The following is an 18,396-nucleotide window of genomic DNA, read 5'->3' on the forward strand; positions in this document are numbered from 1 at the left end:
TCTACAAATCAATAAGTGGAACATAACCCAATGGAAAAAAATAGGAATCATGAGCAGGTATTTTCAAGAAAAGGAAACTCATAGACCAATAAGCACATAAAAAGGTCTTTGATGTAATTTTCATTTAGGGAAATAAGAATGAAGACCATAGTGAGTTACCTTTACACTCAAATGATGGCAAAAAGTAAAAGACTGATGGTAATAGATGTTGGAGAGCATATAAATTCATGGGAGTTTTTATACATTCCTGGTGGAAATGGAAGTAGTTGCAACCACTTTGCAAAACAAATAGACGTTACTTTCTAGAGTTCAACATTAAGATGCACTATGATGTAGTAGTTTTAGTGCTTGGTGTGCATCCCCAAAATATTCAGGAGAATATGAGCATCAAGAGACATGTAAAAAAGTGTTAATAACAGTATTCTTTACAGTGATGACCACCTGGAAACATCCCAAAAGCCCATCAATTGGATAGTTAATGAATAAGCAGTTTACGTGATTCAGTTTACTCAGTGGAATATTATGCAGCAGTCAAAATGAATGAACAATAACAATATCCAACAGTATGAACAGATTGTAGTAGTAGAATCTTTTATTGTGGTAAAAAAAAATCATACCATAAGAACTTCCCTTTCAAATAATTAATTGTGCAGTGTGGTATTGTTAACTATAAGTATAATGTTCAATAGCAGATCTCTAGAATTTTATACCCATTGAATAGCAATTTCTCCCTCATCCAGACCTTAGCATCCAGCATTCTGCTTTTTGTTTCTATGTATTTAACCACTGTAGATACCTCATAAAAGTGTAATCATTCAGTATTTGTACTTCTATAACTGGTTTATTTAAATTAGCATGATATCCTCAAGGTTCATTCATGTTGTTATATACAGTAGAATTTCCTTACTTTTTGAAGCCAAATAATACTCCATTATGGTCACCCAGCCTGGAGTACAGTAGTGTGATCTCAGCTCACTGCAACCTTGGCCTCCTGGGCTCAGGCAATCCTCCCACCTCAGCCTCCCAAGTAGCTGTGCCACTATGCCTGGCTAATTTTCGTATTTTTTGTGGAGATAGAGCTTCATCCTGTTGCCCAGGCTGGTCTCAAACTCCTAAGCTCAAGCAATCTGCCTGCCTCCACCTCCCAAAGTGCTGGGATTACAGGCATGAGCTACCACATCTGGCCCACATTTTCTGTATCCATTCATTTGTAGATGGACATTTAGATTATTTCCACATCTTAGGTATTTTAAATAATGTTGCACTGAACATAAGAGTGCAAACATCTTGGAGATCCTAATTTCAATTCTTCTGGATAAATACCAGAAGCAGGATTCCTGGATCATATGATAATTCTATTTTAGTATTTTTTTGAGAAATCTGTGTACTGTTTTCTATAGTAACTGCATCATTATATATTCCCTCTAACAGTGCACGAGAGTTCCAATTTTTCCACACTTTCACCAGCACTGTTTTTTTTTTATAATGGCCATCCTAATGGAAAGGTAATATGGTTTTGATTAGCATTTTCCTGATGATTAATGTTGTTTGATCACCTACTTCTGTTGGCCATTTGTATGTCTTCTTTGAAGAAATGTCTATTCCAGTTTTTTGTCCATTTTTTAATTGGTTTTTTTGATTCTTTGCTATTACATTGTAGGAATTCCTTCTATATTTTGGTTATTAACTCCTTAACAGATACATGGTTTGCAAATATTTTCTTGCATTCTGTAGGTTACCTTTTCACTGTTAGTTGTTTTCCTTGCCATTCAGAAGCTTATCAGCTTGATGTAATTCCACTTATTATTATTATTTCTTTGCTTTTGTTGTCATAGCTGATAAATCATTACCCAGACCAATGTCATGGAATTTTTCTCTTACGATTTTTTTTTCTAGAAGCATTACATTTTCATATCTTACCTTTAAGTATTTATTTATTTCAATTTCATTCTTTTACATATGGATATCCAGTTTTTCAGCACCATCTGTTGAAAGGACTAACCTTTCCCCTTGGCGTATTCTTGGCACCAGTCTTGAATATTGGTTGACCAGATATGTATAAGTTTATTTCTAGTCTCTTTATTCTGCTCCATTGATCTATATGTCTGTTTTTATGGTACTACCATACTTTTTGGATTTCTGTAGCATTATAATACATTTATTTTGAAACCAGTAAGTTTGATTCCTCTAGCTTTGTACTTCTTTACCAAGGTTGCTTTGAATATTCAGGACCTTTGTGGGTTCCATATGAATTTTAGGATTTTTTTTTCTGTAAAAAAAAAATGCCATTGGAATATTGAGGGGGATAGCATTGAATTTATAGATTGCTGTGGATAATATGGAAATTTTCACTAATTAAGTCTTCCAGTTCATGAACACAGTATATTTTCCCATTTATTTCTATCTTCTTTAATTTCTTTCATTAATGTTTTGTAGTTTTAGTGTATAAATATTTCACCTCCTTGGTTAAGTTTATTTCTAAGTGTTTTATTATTTTTGATGCTATTGTAAATGGGGTTGTTTCCTTGATTTCTTCTTTAGATGGTTTATTGCTAGTGTATAGAAACACTACTAATTTTCATGTGTTTGTTTTGTATCCTGCAACTGTATTAGATTCATTTATTATTTCTAATGTTTGTGTGTGTGTGGAGTCTTTAGGATTTTCTACATATAAGATTATGTAGTCTGCAGAGACAATTTTACTTCTTCCTTTCTAATTTGAGTGCCTTTTATTTCTTTTTCATGCCTAATTTCTCTAGTCAGTACTTCAAGTACTATGTTGAATAGAAGTACTGAGAGTGGGCATTCTTCTTTTTCCTCATCTTTAAAAAAAAGCTTTCAGGCCAGGCATGGTGACTCATGCCTGTAATTCCAGCCCTTTGGGAGGCCGAAGCAGGTAGATCACCTGAGGTTAGAAGTTTGAGACCAGCCTGACCAACATGGTAAAACCCCATCTCTACTAAAAATACAAAAATTAGCCAGGCATGATGGCACATACCTGTAATCCCAGCTACTCAGGAGGCTGAGGCAGGAGAACTGCTTGAACCTAGGAGGTAGAGGTTGCAGTGAGCCAAGATTACACCATTGCACTCCAGCCTAGGCAACAGAGTGAAACTCCATCTCAAAAAATAAAAATAAAAAAAGCTTTCAGTACTTTACTGTTGAGTATGATGTTAGCTGTGGGTTTGTCATGCATGACCTTTATTATGTAGAGGTAAGTTCCCTCTATGCCTAGGTTGAGATTGTTTTTATCAGAAATAGTGTTGAATTTATCCAATCCTTTTTCTATGTCTATTGAGATATTTTTGTGATTTTCATTATTCATTCCATTAATCATATTAATTGATTTACTTGTGTTAAACCATCCTTGCATCCCAGGGGTAAATCCCACTTGGTTGTGGTGTATGGTCCTTTTATTATGCTGTTGAACTTGTTTTGCAAGTTTTTTTTTTCTTTTCTTTTCTTTCTTTTTTTTTGAGGATTTTTGCATCTATGCTCATTAGGTATATTGAACTGTAGTTTTCTTTTCTTGTATATCTTTTTCTGGTTTTGTTATCAGGGTAATGCTGGCCCTAGAAAATAGGTTTGAAAATGTGTCCTCTTTGACTTTGTTTTCTGGAAGCATTTATGAAAGGTTGATATTAATTCTTTAAATGTTTGGTAGAATTCACTGGTGAAGTCTTCTGGTCCTGAGCTTTCTCTCTTTGGAGGTTTTTGGTTGCTCGTTCAATTTCCCTATTGGCTATAGATATGTTCAGATTTTCTATTCCTTCATGACTCTGATTATAATGTGTCTCTGTATAGACTTCTTTGGGTCATTCTATTTGAAGACATTTGAACTCCTTGAATCTGGCTGTTTATTTCCTTCTTCAGATTTTGGAAGTTTTCAGTCATTATTTCTTTAAGTAAACTTTCTGCCATTTTTTTCTCTCTCCTTATGAGATGCCATTGCAATATACCATGTATATTGTAGTATGTACCATTGATCCCCTTAAGTTTTTACTTTTTACTTTTTTTTTTTGCTCCTGTAACTGAATAATTTCAAATGACCCATTTTCAAGTGTGGTGACTCTTCCTCTGCTTCCTCAAGTCTGTTGTTGAAGGCCTTCAGTGAATTTTTTGGTTCATTTATTGTATTCTTCAGTTTCCAAATTTTAGGGTTTTTTTCTTCAATTTTCTATCTCATTGTTGAAATACTTATTTTGTTCATGCATCATTTTTCTAAGCTACTTGAGTGTATATATATATGATGATAATTATGAATTCTTTGTCAGGTAATCACATTAATTGATTTACCTGTGTTAAACTATCCTTGTATCCCAGAGATAAATCTCACTTGTTCATGGTGTATGGTCCTTCATTTCTGTATTCACCTTCATTTCTGAGGATTCATTTTGTGCCTTTGGGCCATGATTTCCTGTTCCTTTGTGTCTCTTAACCCTTTATGTTAGGGTCTGTGTATTTGAAAAATCAGCTGTCTCTCCCAGTCTTTACAGCCTGACTTTGTATAGGTGATGACCTTCACCAGTTAGCCTTGCTAGTGATTTTGTGGTCCTCTTAAATCTTTTCTATGGGTATGACTTCCTTGGACTTTTGTATCTAGATCATGACTAGAAGGATTTCCCAGTTTCTTTTTTTAGAAGTTCATAATCTCTTTTCTCTCTGTTCTCTGTCTGTTGTACTGCAGTCCTCTGAAGCACTAGCATACTACCCAGCTGTTTTTCTGTTGTTTATCTCAGAAACCCTCAGATATCTAAAGTTTGCCAGTCTCATCAGTGCTCTGAGCCAGGATAAACGGAAGCTAGTCCCTCAAACAGCTTTCCAAAATGTCTGAATATTGGAAGTATGTTTCAGTCTTCTCTTTCCATCCTAAGGGAGAAGCCAGGGGCTGTGTATTTCCATAATCTTGCCTTGCTGAGTGCTATGGTTTCAATGTATGCGGCCCTCCAAAATTCATGTGTTGAAGCCTCATCACCAAGGTGATGGATTTAGAAGAGGAAGCCTTTAGGAGGTTATTAGGTTATAAGAGCTCTGCCCTCATGGACAGGATTAATGCCCATATAAAAGAGGCTTCAGAGAGTATTTGTCCCTTTTTTCCTCTTCTGCCATGTTAGGACGCAGCAACAAGACATCATTTTTGAAGCAGAGGGAGCAGGTCCTCACCAGACACTGAATCTGCTGGCACCAAGTCTATGGCATTTTGTTATAACAGCCTAAATGAACTTAGAAATTGGTACTGAGAAGTAGGGTGTGGCTATAACAGATATCCAAAAATGTGGAGGCAATTTTGAAACTGGGTAATGAGTGGAAGCTGGAGCAGACTAGAAAAAGCCCATATTGCCATGCGGGGACCTTAGAGGGGGATTCTGGAGGGAAATCAGAAAAGCAGAGCTGTAGGAAGAGTCTCAGTCTTCTTGGAGATTAAGTGGTTATGATCAGAATATAGGTAAAAATATGAACAGTAAAGGTGTTTATTTATTTATTTGAGACAGGGTTCTCACTCTGTCACCCAGGTTGGAGTGCATTGGTGAGATCACAGCTGACTAATCTTGAATTCCTGGGCTCAAGTGATCCTCCTGCCTCAGCCTTCCAAGGAGCTGGGACTATATATGCTAATTTAAAATTAGCACTTACCTAATTTAAAAATTTTTTTTGTAGAGATGAGGGCTCACCTTGTTGTCCAGGCTGGTCTGGAACTCCTGGCCTCAAGCAATTCTCCCGTCTTGGCCTCTGAAAGTGCTGAGATTACAAGCACGAGCCACCATACTCAGTCAAGTAAAGGTGCTTCTGATGAGGTCTTAGACAGAAATGCGGGATGTGTTAATGGAAACTGGAGGGAAGGCCATCCTTGTTACAAAGTGGCAAAGAACTTGGCTGAATTGGTTCTGTGTCCCAGTACTTTGTGAAAGTCAGAACTTAAAAGCAATGAAATAGGATATCTGACCGAAGAAATCTCTAAGCAAAGTATTGAGGGTGTGGCATGGCTTTTTTGACTGCAGTAAAATGTAAGAAGAGAGAAATGAATTAAAGATGGAATTTCTAATGTAAAAGGAAGCAGAACTTAAGAGTTGAAAAATTCTCAGCCTGGCCAACTTGTAAAGAATAGACATGTTCTGTAGAGAATTGAAGTTCTCTCCAGGGGGTGTGTCCCAGTGACTGTCAGGAGATGAGGATGGATAGAAAGGAGCCGCATGCTATTCATCAGGACAATGAAAGGATAACCCCAAAAGCATTCTGGAGATCATGGCCAGAGTGCCATGACCTTGAGAGCAGAATGGTTTTAAGGGAAGAGCCTGGGTACCTTTGGGACCTCAGGGCTCACTACCCATAGTCACCTCAAGTCTCTGCTCCAGGCATTCCAGCACAGAGTTCCTTAGCTCCCTGCTGTGGCCAAGTGGGCCCAGGTACAGCTTGGGCCACCACTCTGGAGGGTATAAGTGATAAACCTTGGCAATGTCCACATGTAGGCACATAAGAGTACGCAAGTTGTGGAGACATGGCTTTCTAGCTCTCAAAAGTTACCTCAGAGAACCTCAGGGCCCACAAGAAGAACTGTCACAGGCATGTGTAGCCACAGAGAGCCCCCTATCAGGGCAATGGCCAGCAGGGCCATGTGGTTGGGCCATCTCTGAGACCCCAGAACTGTAGCACCACCAGCAGACCACTCCAGCCTGGGAGAGCTATAGGCTTGCAACTGCAATGTGTAAGAGCTGCCATGTGGGTTGCACCTAGCAAAGCCATGGGAGTGGGGCTGCCCAGACCTGGGGGCCCAACCCTTGCCCCAGTATGTCTGGAAGGCAGAACGCTGAGTCAAATAAAATTGTTCTGAAGCCTTAAGATTTAATGTTGGTTTGCCCTGTTAGGTTTTGGACTTAATTTGGTACCAGTTACCCCTTTCTTCCTTTTTATTTCTTGCTTTTGGAATGAGAATATCTATCTTACATCTGTCCCACCATTGTATTTTGGAAACATGTATGGTTGTGTGGTTCCACAGTCTTACAACTTAAGAGGAACTTGCCTCAGAATAAACTGTACGTTGGCTGGTCACGGTGGCTTACACCTATAATCCCAGCCACTCGGGATGCTGAGGCAGTAGAATTGCTTGAACCCTGAGGCAGAGGTTGCAGTGAGCCGAGCTCGCGCCACTGCACTCCAGCCTGGTTGACAGAGCAAGACTCCATCTCAAAAAATAATAATAATAAAATAAAAAAAATAAATCGTACGTCGGGTGTCAACCATTATCTGATTTAGACAATATTTAGATGAGACTTTAGACTTTAAAGTAAGTGCTAGAACAAGTTAAGACTTTGGGGGCTTTTGTGATAAATGAATGCATTTTTTTGTCCTTTGTGAGAAGGACATGAATTTTGGGGAGCCAAAATTGGGGGTGGAATGCTATCGGTTCAATATATGTGGCCTTCCAAAATTCATGTGTTGGAACCTAATGCCCAACGTGACAGTGTTAAGAAGTGAGGCCTTTTCCGAAGTGATGAAGGCATTAGGGCTTGTTCTTATGAATGGATTGCTGCTCTTATAAAAGAGGTTGAAGGGAGTGCCTGGGGTGCATTTTGTCCTCCTGGCTTCTGCTGTGTAAGGACCCAGCAATAAGGCAGAGAGTTCTTGGAAGCAACACACGAGCCTCACCAGACACTGGATCTGCCAGTTCCTTCATCTTGGACTTCTCAGCCTCCAGAAATGTGAGAAATAAGTTTCTGGGTTTATATAAATTCCGCAGTCTAAGGTGCTTTGTTGGAACGATACAGATGAACAGAAACACTGAGCACAGGTGAGGGGCTCTGGCAGTGAATGTGTGCTTGTCCAGATGGTGGCTTTGTTCTCAACAGCCTCAGGCATCTAGAACATGCCAAACCTGTCCCTCCTCCAGGACAACTGATCCAGAGCCAGTCCTCCAGGCAGCCCCGGAAAGTCCAGAACATCGGACACTTGCTGCAGCTCTGTCCCACGCCAGGGAGAACTCAGGATTTGGGGATTCCCCCTCTTGTTCTGTGCTGGGCTGCAGAAAGTATGACTGGTGAGTGCATACTAGTGTCAACTGTGTCCTTTGTTCTCAGTGGCTCCCGACCTAGGGTTGTTTCTGTCAACTCTCAGATTCAGGCAAGACAGAAATGAGTCCCTTGGGAAGCCTGCCCCCCCCCAGAATGTCAGAACATGAGACACATGGTCAAGTCCCTCGCTTCCCTCCCCTGGGAGAAGTTATGACCTGGGGCTTCCTCCCAATCATGTGGGAGGTGCCAGAGAAAGGATTATGGAGCTTGGGTGCCACCAGTTTTTCTACTGACTTCAAGACTGCTGGTTTCATGCTTGCTCAGGGTACAGGAGTCTCTCAACTAGACTCTGGAATTCTCAAAAGAAATTCATCCATGCATAGTTGTTGAATCTTGTGGGGGAGTACGGAGGAAAGGAGGTTCCTATTCTGCCATCTCACTCCCGCCACTGTTAATAGTAGAATATTCAGTGATGAAAAATGTGTCTCAAATATTTATATACTGTTTTCATAGAGATGAAAACTGAAACAATAATAACAACAACAACAAAATTTCGCCACATATACATGCACAAAAACTACATAAAAAGGCAAATGAAGGGGGTGATGGTGACGTTAGCAGGGGAAGAGCAGTGGGATGTTCTGACGTGGGGAGAACACAAGAAATGTAGGTTGCACCAAGATCCTGGTTTTTGTTTAGGGTAACGGGTTCATGGTACTTGTTATACTATTTTCAATAATCAATTAAGTAATTAATTAACTAAAACAGACCCTGTATGAATCGGTGATGGAAATATGTCCTCAAGACTTGTGAGTAAACCGTATCTGTACACCTGAGGAACAAAGAAAAAAAATACAACTCAGTAAAATTGCTGTTAGAAAATAATACCAATTTATATTCCAAAGTTTCTTCTAATTGCTGCCTAATTATGCCATGCAGGGAGGTACTGAAATATGCGTATGAGAATTAGAGGTACATTTTGGTGAGCCATTGTTATGATGGACAATAGAACTGCTATGTAGGTAGGGTGAATAGGAAGCCGGGGGCATACGGGTTTGTAGGAAGGACTTGCAATATTTGCCTTTCGAAAATTCCAGGCCAGTAAGACTGAATAGCATTCCAACCTCCATCGATAGTGTGTCTGCAGAACGCCTTTTGTTTTGATCGTCTCAGCACCCTTATGTCTAAAAAATTCCTTCTCTCTCCTCCCATAGTAATTCCAGTGGCTACAGGGGTGGCCTATGACCCAGATGTGCTGACCGTGTGTCCCATCCCCACGTCTGCAGGAGCTGCTCATCTCTAGGTGAGAGTTGACGTGTGTGTACTCACAGTGGAAGTTTCTCTTTTCCTTTTAAACTGTGAACTCTAAAAGTAGTCACTCGTACTTTTTATTTCATTGATTTTGTAGTTTTTTTATTTCATTGATTTTGTAGAATCCCTTCAGTTTACCTTTTCAAGCTATGTAATGGTGTAGAGATGGGTTCACATGTCACAGATTCACAGAACAAACCTTGGTAATATAAACTGATAGGGCCTGCAAGTCCCTTCAGTATGCTGCTTGATTCAAGACTGCCCAGTTCGTTCTTCCAGGTACATATGAATAGCACAGGAATAAAATATTGTTTAATGCAGAACACAGAGAGAAACTGAGAAATAATTTAGTAGAATATGTACACTAAACCACCATGACACTCAATTTATCTATAGAACAACCTGCACATGTACACCAATCTCACTTCCTGAAACAAGTGAATTATGAGTCATTATTCTACAGCTGGATGAAAAGTAAAGATCTGTCTCCTCCCTACTTAGAGCTAAGGGCATAGATCAAGTCAATGCAAGTATTCAGTTAAAAAGAAAATGACTGCAGATCTGTTTCTATTTAATACTTGGAGAATTGTAGGTTCTAAGTACTCTGAAACAGCCACTAATTTCCTTCCCTTGGCTTATCTATTCCCTTGGATATAGATAAGACGTTTCATATATTTGAATTTAATACGTCTGTGTGTGTGTATGTGTGTGTGTGTGTGTGTCTGTCTTGTGGAGCTTTAATATTATTCTGGCATTTTAGAATTGATAAATTTCTAGAATTTACTCTCCAGATCTTATTTAGCACACGTGGTTGGTACTCTGTCTTATAGAAGAAGAATATTATTATTTCTTGTTCACTGAAGAATGATAGCTAAATTGCAAACATTTCTGACAAGAGGTGATGTTTCACTTTTACTTCCATTCAGCTATGAACTAGTTGTCATTTCCGAGAACCTGAACCCACTGTAAAGTCTGTCTTCTGAACTTTCAAAGACCCCTTAGAAATTTGAGGTTTATGATCTGGTGTGTGTTATATTTGGTTTAGTTTTACTGTGAATATCTTCAGTTCTTTTTCCTCTACGTGCTTTCCCCAGGAAGTCACATTACCTCTTTTGACTTTAGTTTTCTATTGGGAAGATTCCAGATTACTTTGAAGCAGTTTGTCTAATTCCTCACTGCTTTTGCCCGCTATTCATCTGCCTCCTCCATGACTGACTTCTCAAGCCCTGTTAGATCTCAATAGTCCCCTCCCCTAGAAGGATTTTGGTTTCCTCCACATGCCATACAATAACTTTCAGAATTATCCAGGTGTTAATATTTTCTTTTATCCCTGAAAGTACAGTTTGCTCAAATTGACAGAGCAGCAACCACACAACCACAGTTCCTGACAAAGAGTCACAGCAGGAAGTATAGGGACTGCAACAGATCACTCAATGAAATTTGAAGGAATTTTTGGATCTTTTTGCCCACAAATATTTTAAAAGAAGTTATGGGAATTAAGGAACAATGAAGAGATAAATGATTGAGCTGGAAAAAAGAATAAAATATACCACTAGAAGTTCATGTTTATCCCCTCTTCTGAAATGTTTCCAAATCTTAAATGGGCAACAGTTTTGCTCTCATATCTGCTGACCCTATGAAAATTATGGCATAATTGAATATGCCTGATAATGCATAGATCCTAGGATACTGTCAATAATGGTTCCTTCTTCACTTTCAACCCCACTTCCTCTTCAAAGGTCTCAGATTAATTAGACTCAGAAAATGGATTCAACCTTATCCTGTGGAAGTAAAAGGAGCCTCAGTGCCCAATTACGTAATCAAATATAGGATGCTATTAATACACTTGGAGTTCTCCAAAATAAAGATAAAATCTCATCTACATAACCCGCATGGAAGTGGTGTCGGCTGTTATCTTTCACCTACTGATAATACAAGAGAGAAGAGTGACATTGTATCTAATACCAAATGTACTTAAATAATGAGGCCAGATCATCTAAATCCAGCTTCTCCTCAATCAATCCACCAAACAAAGACGGATGAATAAGAGAGCTATTTTTACCAGACTCCAGTCCAGGGTGCCTGAGACCACTTGGCAGAGACAGCATTCATTGTATGCCATGTGCATCATAGGGGAGCCCATGATCCTTTGTCGTCTGCAGGGAATCACACCCTTCCAGCTATGGTACATTACTACAAATCCAGTTGAGATACTTTCAGGAGGGATCAAGAGCGTGGTGCATTGTGCGAGGACACCATGGCCTGAACAAGAGGATTTTTGATGTTTGAGAAGAGAAGAGGTGGTGTTTGGCTAAAGAAATTGTTCAGGAAAGAAATGATCAGCATTTATATAGCCATAATGATGTCAACACTGATAATAAATATTTTAAAAATCACAATTAACATGTATTGGGAAGATGGGGGGAGGAGGAAGTGAATGTAGATGTGTGTAAAAGGAAACACCTCATTTATTGTGAATTATTAAATATTTTGTGAACAGAGTAAAACCTTCCTCAAGAGTATAAGATGAGGGTCAAACAGGTTTAGGGGAAAATGCCTTTTTTATTTCAAAACAATCAGGAAATCAGCATTTTGTCTCGCTCTCAGCTTGCATAAATTTTTATTTGGTTTGTGAAAGAGAAATAATATACTGAAGGAAGGCAAGCAATAATGTGTAAAACAGATAATTCCAGAAGTAACAGAATGAGCATATTACTTAGAAACGTAGCATAAGAAAAGCAGCCAAAAGATCTGAGAGTGGTTGTTTCTAAGGAGCAGCAATGCAAGGCAGAGAGGCGCAGAGTGGAGTGAGGTTCTGAAATGCCATTCTGGCTGCGTTGTTCTAGGAGGTCCTAGGAATGAGTTTCAGTACAATCGTGGACGAAAAGCCTCTCAGCTCATACACATACGGAACGCTTCACAGCCCTCGGTCAAGACCACAGGCACCACAAAGTTAGGCTTTTTGATGCTTGCAACAGCAATGGAGCGTGCGTGCACGTGCGCGCACACACACACACACACACACACACACACGGCAAAGGGTGGGGTAGCACCTGGCCTGGTTGTGAGGATTTCACTTGCGTTAGGAGAGAGTGGGGTGCTGCAGCGGTGAGGAGTTTGTTCTGGATCGGGTGCTGTGTGAGAGGAGGTAGGGAAATAGAGTGAGGCTAAAGCTGCAGCTTGAACAGAAGCAGCTGTCACTCAGGTTACCTGGGAGAGGGGGTGCTTGGTGATGGCTGTATCACAAGGACTTTGAATTTGTCTGTGCCCACAAAGGATTACACTGTGGTCTTGTATTTCCCCATGCCAGATTGCAATCAGCAATTTCCCCAAGGAGCCCTGGCTTGTTTAGTAGGAGATGGCATCTACCAACTAAGTTATGGGAAGTAGGTAGGTTTGAGTATTGCTACTGGGCTATGCTACTTCTAGACCCTTTTAGTGGGCAGAGCCAGAACTAGACATACATTTTTAAAATTCATATGTTTCCACAGATAACTTCAGTTTCAGTCTAGTAACTCAGAGTTCTTCTCCCTTCCCCATTCCATATTTGTATGTCTCTTACCCATAGTGAGAACCCTGGTTCCCTATAACACCAGAGTCAAATGTATCTACTCATTTCCTCTGTCATATGCAACTTGAACAAAATGCTTTCAGAATTACTACATGAGTACTACTACCAGGGACAAGCAGATACAACTTTCGTTCTGTGATGGTTAATACTGAGTGTCAACTTGATTGGATTGAAGGATGCAAAGTAGTAATCCTGGGTGTGTCTGTGAGTGTGTTTCCAAAGGAGATCAACATTTGAGTCAGTGGCTGGGAAGGCAGACCCACCCTGAATCTGGTGGGCACAATCTATTCAGCTTCCAGTGACTATAAAGCAGGCAGAAAAACGTGAAAAGGCGAGACTGGTCTAGCCTCCCATCCTACATCTTTCTCCCTTGCTGTATTATGTGGATGTACCGTAGTTTATCCAACCAGTTTTCAACCCAGGGATGGGTGTTAAATCATTCGTAATATTTTGAGATTATAAATAATGCCACAATGTTTTTTTAAAAACCCGTTTCTGTGTTGTTTTGTATTTGTGGAGGTGTGTATTCAGAGCAAACTCCTGGAAGTGGAGTTGCTGGGTCAAAGCGTAAATGCACAAGTAGTTTGTTAGCTCTTTCCAAATGTTTTGATTGGGGCGTTGCCGTGTACTTCTGCCCGGGGAGTCTATGAGAGGCCTTTCTCCCAGTAGCAACTCTAGGAGATGATTTCAGCTTACCTGAGTTCACCTGCAGCTGCAATAGACAGTTCCCCCGTCAAGCACCCGAACTGCTCTTCTTATCCTGAGGGGCAGGCGGAAGCGAACTAAGCCTACGTGGAAGGCCTGTTTCCATGCAAAGCACAGAGTTTGGAAGAGAACAGTTTGAGGAACCAAGTGAAATTCTCTGTTCTGAATGTGACTGGAGTGTATAGTCTCTGCAGCTCATAAAAATCCATTGTGGACAACTTGTGAAGGGCATCCTATGCCATTTACAAGACGCAAACTCAAATGGGAGATTCTGCTGCTATGTGGGACGTGTGTTCTGAATCACTGGTCTGAATGGAATGCTTTGAATTATATGCGTTGTTATCTCTCTGAAACTGACTTCAGCAATTACTGTATCTGCCTAAAAATCAAGCACATCAACATACTTTTAATTCTTACTTGCATTCAGGACCCATTCTGTTCAATGAACATTTACTGAAGTATCTGCATTTTCATGGATTGTGCCACCATAGTAGGTTATATAAGATTTGACTGCTGCACTTATTAATCCAGACAATACATAATTATTCATTTTTTTATTTAAAAGTTCTTGTCTGATTGTAAAAATAATATATTTTCATATTAAATTTGTAAAATAAACATAAATTCATGAATAAATAATATAAAGATTTCTTTTAATGTGCCAACCCAGATACAGCCACCATTTATATCTTGGTATCATTTTTATTTATTTTATCCCTCATTAAAGTAGTTCTCTAGTGGTAGGAAAATGTCAGATTCTTTTATTTTAAATTTCCCCTTTATCAAATAAAACATGCTTATTATAGAGAAAAAGGAAATCTATCACTCCTGCTCATCCACCTGAAGATAATTTAGTGTATTTCTTCCTAGTCTTTTATTTCCATGCATATATTTAAACTTTGTATTTTTAACAGTTTGTTAATATTATTTTTGTAATTACAGAATATTTCATCAAGTGTATACATGATAAGCACGGAATGAATTAGTAAATAGCAGTCTTGCAATATAAACTTTAAATCCAGACAAAGTGTTAGAAACAAATCTTGTAACACATTTATGTCATTGGTTGTGCATAGTAAATATTGTCAACAAAATATCCCTAGCGTAAGGGATGGTGTTATTAATATAAGATATTTCTTTCAACCTGAAATAATTGAAAGAATCAGAATCTAGTTTTAAAGAGTTGATTTAAAAGAAAGCTGGGAATGACCATCTGGGAATCAAAAATTCTGGAGAAATGGAGTCGGTACTCCAGAGATAAAAGTGTCTTACTTATATGGGAAGAAAAAGAAACTTAACAGGATTACAACATTTTCTAGTCAAGGTTGGTTTTCGAGTTACGACAATTTAATCAATTATAGTTCATTTTCTTTTCTGTGCAGCTTTTCATTTTCTTTCTAATTTAAAAGCGTATATTTAACATTCCATCTTAAACAGTGTGATAGCCATGTAGTTTCTGTGTGAGAGAGGTAAGAAGGAAGTTAATCTATAATGAAGATCAACAGGAAGAGGTGAGGGTCTTCCCTGATACCCTTTAGCCCTTTACAGCATTTTACAAAACAATGTAGGTAAGAAAGAAGGCTAATCTATCCTTTATCATCAGAGGAACAAAAGTTAGGGCTGCCTAGGGCACAGCTGCTTGCCACAAGACTCAGGCCTCGTGATCACATTTCTTTAAGGCTCAAAATAGTTTAAAGTTCCAACAGCTTAGATTTTTAATTATTTTTACGTGTTCAATTGGGAGTAGAAAAACTGCATGAGAAAAACAATAGAATGTCAGCACAGTAGGAGAAGAAAGAATTCTTGGAATAGAAGTACGTGAGGGAATTCACACATACAAACCCTTTCTGTAATGGGGTGAATAATTAGTTTTACATTTGCATTTCCCTGAAAATTTTCACACACAAGAATAAACCCATGACTGTGCTGTGCTTTACCTCAAGGAGCAAAATTGGCATGAATATTTGGTTATATACTTTTTAAATTTGGATCAAGAAGCAGGAATTGTTCAGCATTTAAAGCACATAACTTTGCCAAACACGTAGTAAATCTTTAGGGTGACTGAGCAAGATTAAGTTCAACATGAAATTTTGGGTAATAAGGAAGAAAATCAAAGCTCCACTGCTGCTTTATAAGGTTATGTGTCACCTTCTTTTACTTCTTGTAGTCAAGTACCTAACCTTCTGGATGCAGCCCAGACAATTCCTCAACTTTCCTAAAAGTTGTAGAGAAGAAAGAACTGCAATGTTTAGTAACTCCTATGGTGCTCTGTATCTGTATTACAATCTGTTTGAGGTGGGAGAAAGCAGGCAGTGCTGAAACTGTAATGCTCAAAAGCTCAAATTAAATACCCTTCCTGGTCATGTTTAAAAGGTGAATGAGTCCCCAGTTCCAATTCTTGGCAGGAGCTGCCTGGCACTGGATCTGGTCTGAGCACCAAAGAATCATAAAATTTATGATATGTTATTGCCTTCTCTTTTTTTAATTGAAAATTTTATTGAGATAATTGTAGATTCACATGCAACTATAAGAAATAACACAGAGAGATTCCACTTGCCCTTTATGCAGTTTCTCCCGGTGGTAACATCTTATAAAATGTAGTACAATATTGCAACCAGGATATTGACATTGATACAGCCCATCTACTTTATTCAGGTTTTCCCAGTTTCACTTGTACTCATTTGTCTGTGTTTGGGCACTCAGCTGTATTGTATTAGGTTGTGTAAGATGTGTAAGTATTATGAATTGATAATAATTGCATTAATTATATTCTGTATAATTTTATAAGTTGTGTAGGTTTTTGTATGCATTACAGTTTTTTCCTAAAAGTTTTATTTTTTAAATTTTATACCGAAGTCTGTGATACATTTTGATTCAATTTTTGTCTAATGTGTGAGGATTAGGTCAAGGTTTAGTTTTTTCCCCTATAGATGTCCATTTGTTCCACTGAATTGCTTCATCTTCAAAAACTCCTTTAAAAAATCTGTTGGGCATATTTGTGTGGTCCTATTCTCTGTTCTGTTTCAATTATTTATATATTTATTCCTCTGGCAATAACATACTATTGTAATTATTGTAACTATTTAACCTTAATATTGGGTAAAGGAATTCTTTATCCAATATAAACATTGATAGGAATTACATTAAACCTATAGGTAAATTCGGGAAGGGTTGCTATCTTTACCATTTGAGTCTTTCTATCCATGAACATGGCATGTCTCCCTTTATTCTGGTCTTTGATTTCTTTCATCAAATTGTTATATCAAATGTGTTATATTTATATATAAATATAAAAATGGCATATACTAATAAATGATATATAAAAATATAATTTCATGGTAAAATTATAGTCATGTGCTGCATAAGGACAGACTAAAACAGCAGACTACATATATGACATACTGAGGTAAGTTCCATAAGGTTATAGTACCATATTTAAACTCTACCTTTTCTATGTTCAGATATGTTTAGAAACACAAATACTTACATTGTGTTGCAATTACCTACAGTATTCCATACAGTAACATGCTGTACATGTTTGTAGCCTAGAAGCAACAGGCTGTAACATATAGCTTAGGTGTGTGGTAGGCTCCACCTTCTAGTTTTGTGTAAGTGCGCTCTAGGATCTTCACACGATAAGGAGGTTGCCTAATGACAGATTTCTCAGAATGGATTCCTACTGTTCAGCAATGTGCGATTGTTCAGTAAGTTCTCACTTAGCATCATCGATAGGTTCTTGGAAACTGTGGCTTTAAGTAGAACAACATGTAACAAAACTAATTTTACCATAGGCTAATTGATATAAATAAAAGTTAAGTTTTGATGGCATATTTCCGGTCACAAAAACATCACCAAACTTCTGAATAAAGACCCCAAACCCTTATAATATTAAACATTGAAATAAATGTGAGCTATACATACTTTGAAGAAAGATGAATAAAGACAAGCAAGATAATTATTTACCCAATTATTTAAGTTCGGGGTTTTAGGAGGTCAGATTCCATCCCAGCAGCTCAGGGTGCAAGGCAGGAACCAGCTGTGGACAGGACGCCGTTCCGTCACAGTGTGCACTCACACACACCGACACTCACCCAGACTGGGACCATTTAGACATGCCAAGGAACCTAACCTGCACAGCTATGGGATGTGGGGGGAAGCTGGAATACGTGAAACCCATGCAGACATGGAAAGAACATGCAAACTCCACAAGGACAGTGGCCTCAGCCAGGCATCAATTTTTTTTTCTCATCAACATTACAGTGAAATGTCATTGAATAAAATGACATTATTTGTAGACCAGTGTAGTTTGAGAAACAGTGGGTTAAACGAAACTTGATAAACTTCTTTGCTGTTGAACTTACCAGAGCTTTTAATGTGCTGTGTTGAGTGATTTCTGTGTCTACAAAATGGGAATAAAGTGTGTAGAATTTCCTAATCCTGTTTATCCACATAATGAACATTTTCCGAGATTTCAGTGGCAATTGGAGGGTGCACTTTGGGAATCATTACCTTAGGGAGTCAGTTGGTTAATTTACATTTCTGACTCAAGGGGTATCTTAAAAGGAATCACTTACCCACAGAACTGTAGCTGGCTTCCTGACTGCTGTGATGCTCATTTTATTATGTGTTGAGTAGGGGGAAAATAACTCCCATGGGTGGGCTGTGGGGTGTTGAGATTAAAAGTGTGGGTCTAGTCAGATACCTGGGTTGAAATCCTCCCTTTGCTACCTAGAGGGTGAGGGAGGACATTGGGAAAATTACTTAACCACTCGGTGCCTCAGTTTCCTCAAATGTAGCATGAAA

General features: G+C 38.6%; 1 long non-coding RNA gene across 1 annotated transcript; it reads left to right on the plus strand.

Annotated features, from left to right (window-relative positions):
• Positions 1–1,486: 1,486 nt before the first annotated feature.
• LOC119620498 (uncharacterized) lies at positions 1,487–16,586 on the plus strand. Its single transcript, XR_012089285.1, has 3 exons — positions 1,487–8,032; positions 9,221–9,309; positions 11,057–16,586. It is a non-coding gene; the product is annotated as an uncharacterized lncRNA (long non-coding RNA).
• The last annotated feature ends 1,810 nt before the right edge of the window (positions 16,587–18,396 follow it).

The sequence above is a fragment of the Chlorocebus sabaeus genome, chromosome 18, assembly GCF_047675955.1.
Source record: "Chlorocebus sabaeus isolate Y175 chromosome 18, mChlSab1.0.hap1, whole genome shotgun sequence".
Taxonomy (NCBI): Eukaryota; Metazoa; Chordata; class Mammalia; order Primates; family Cercopithecidae; genus Chlorocebus; species Chlorocebus sabaeus.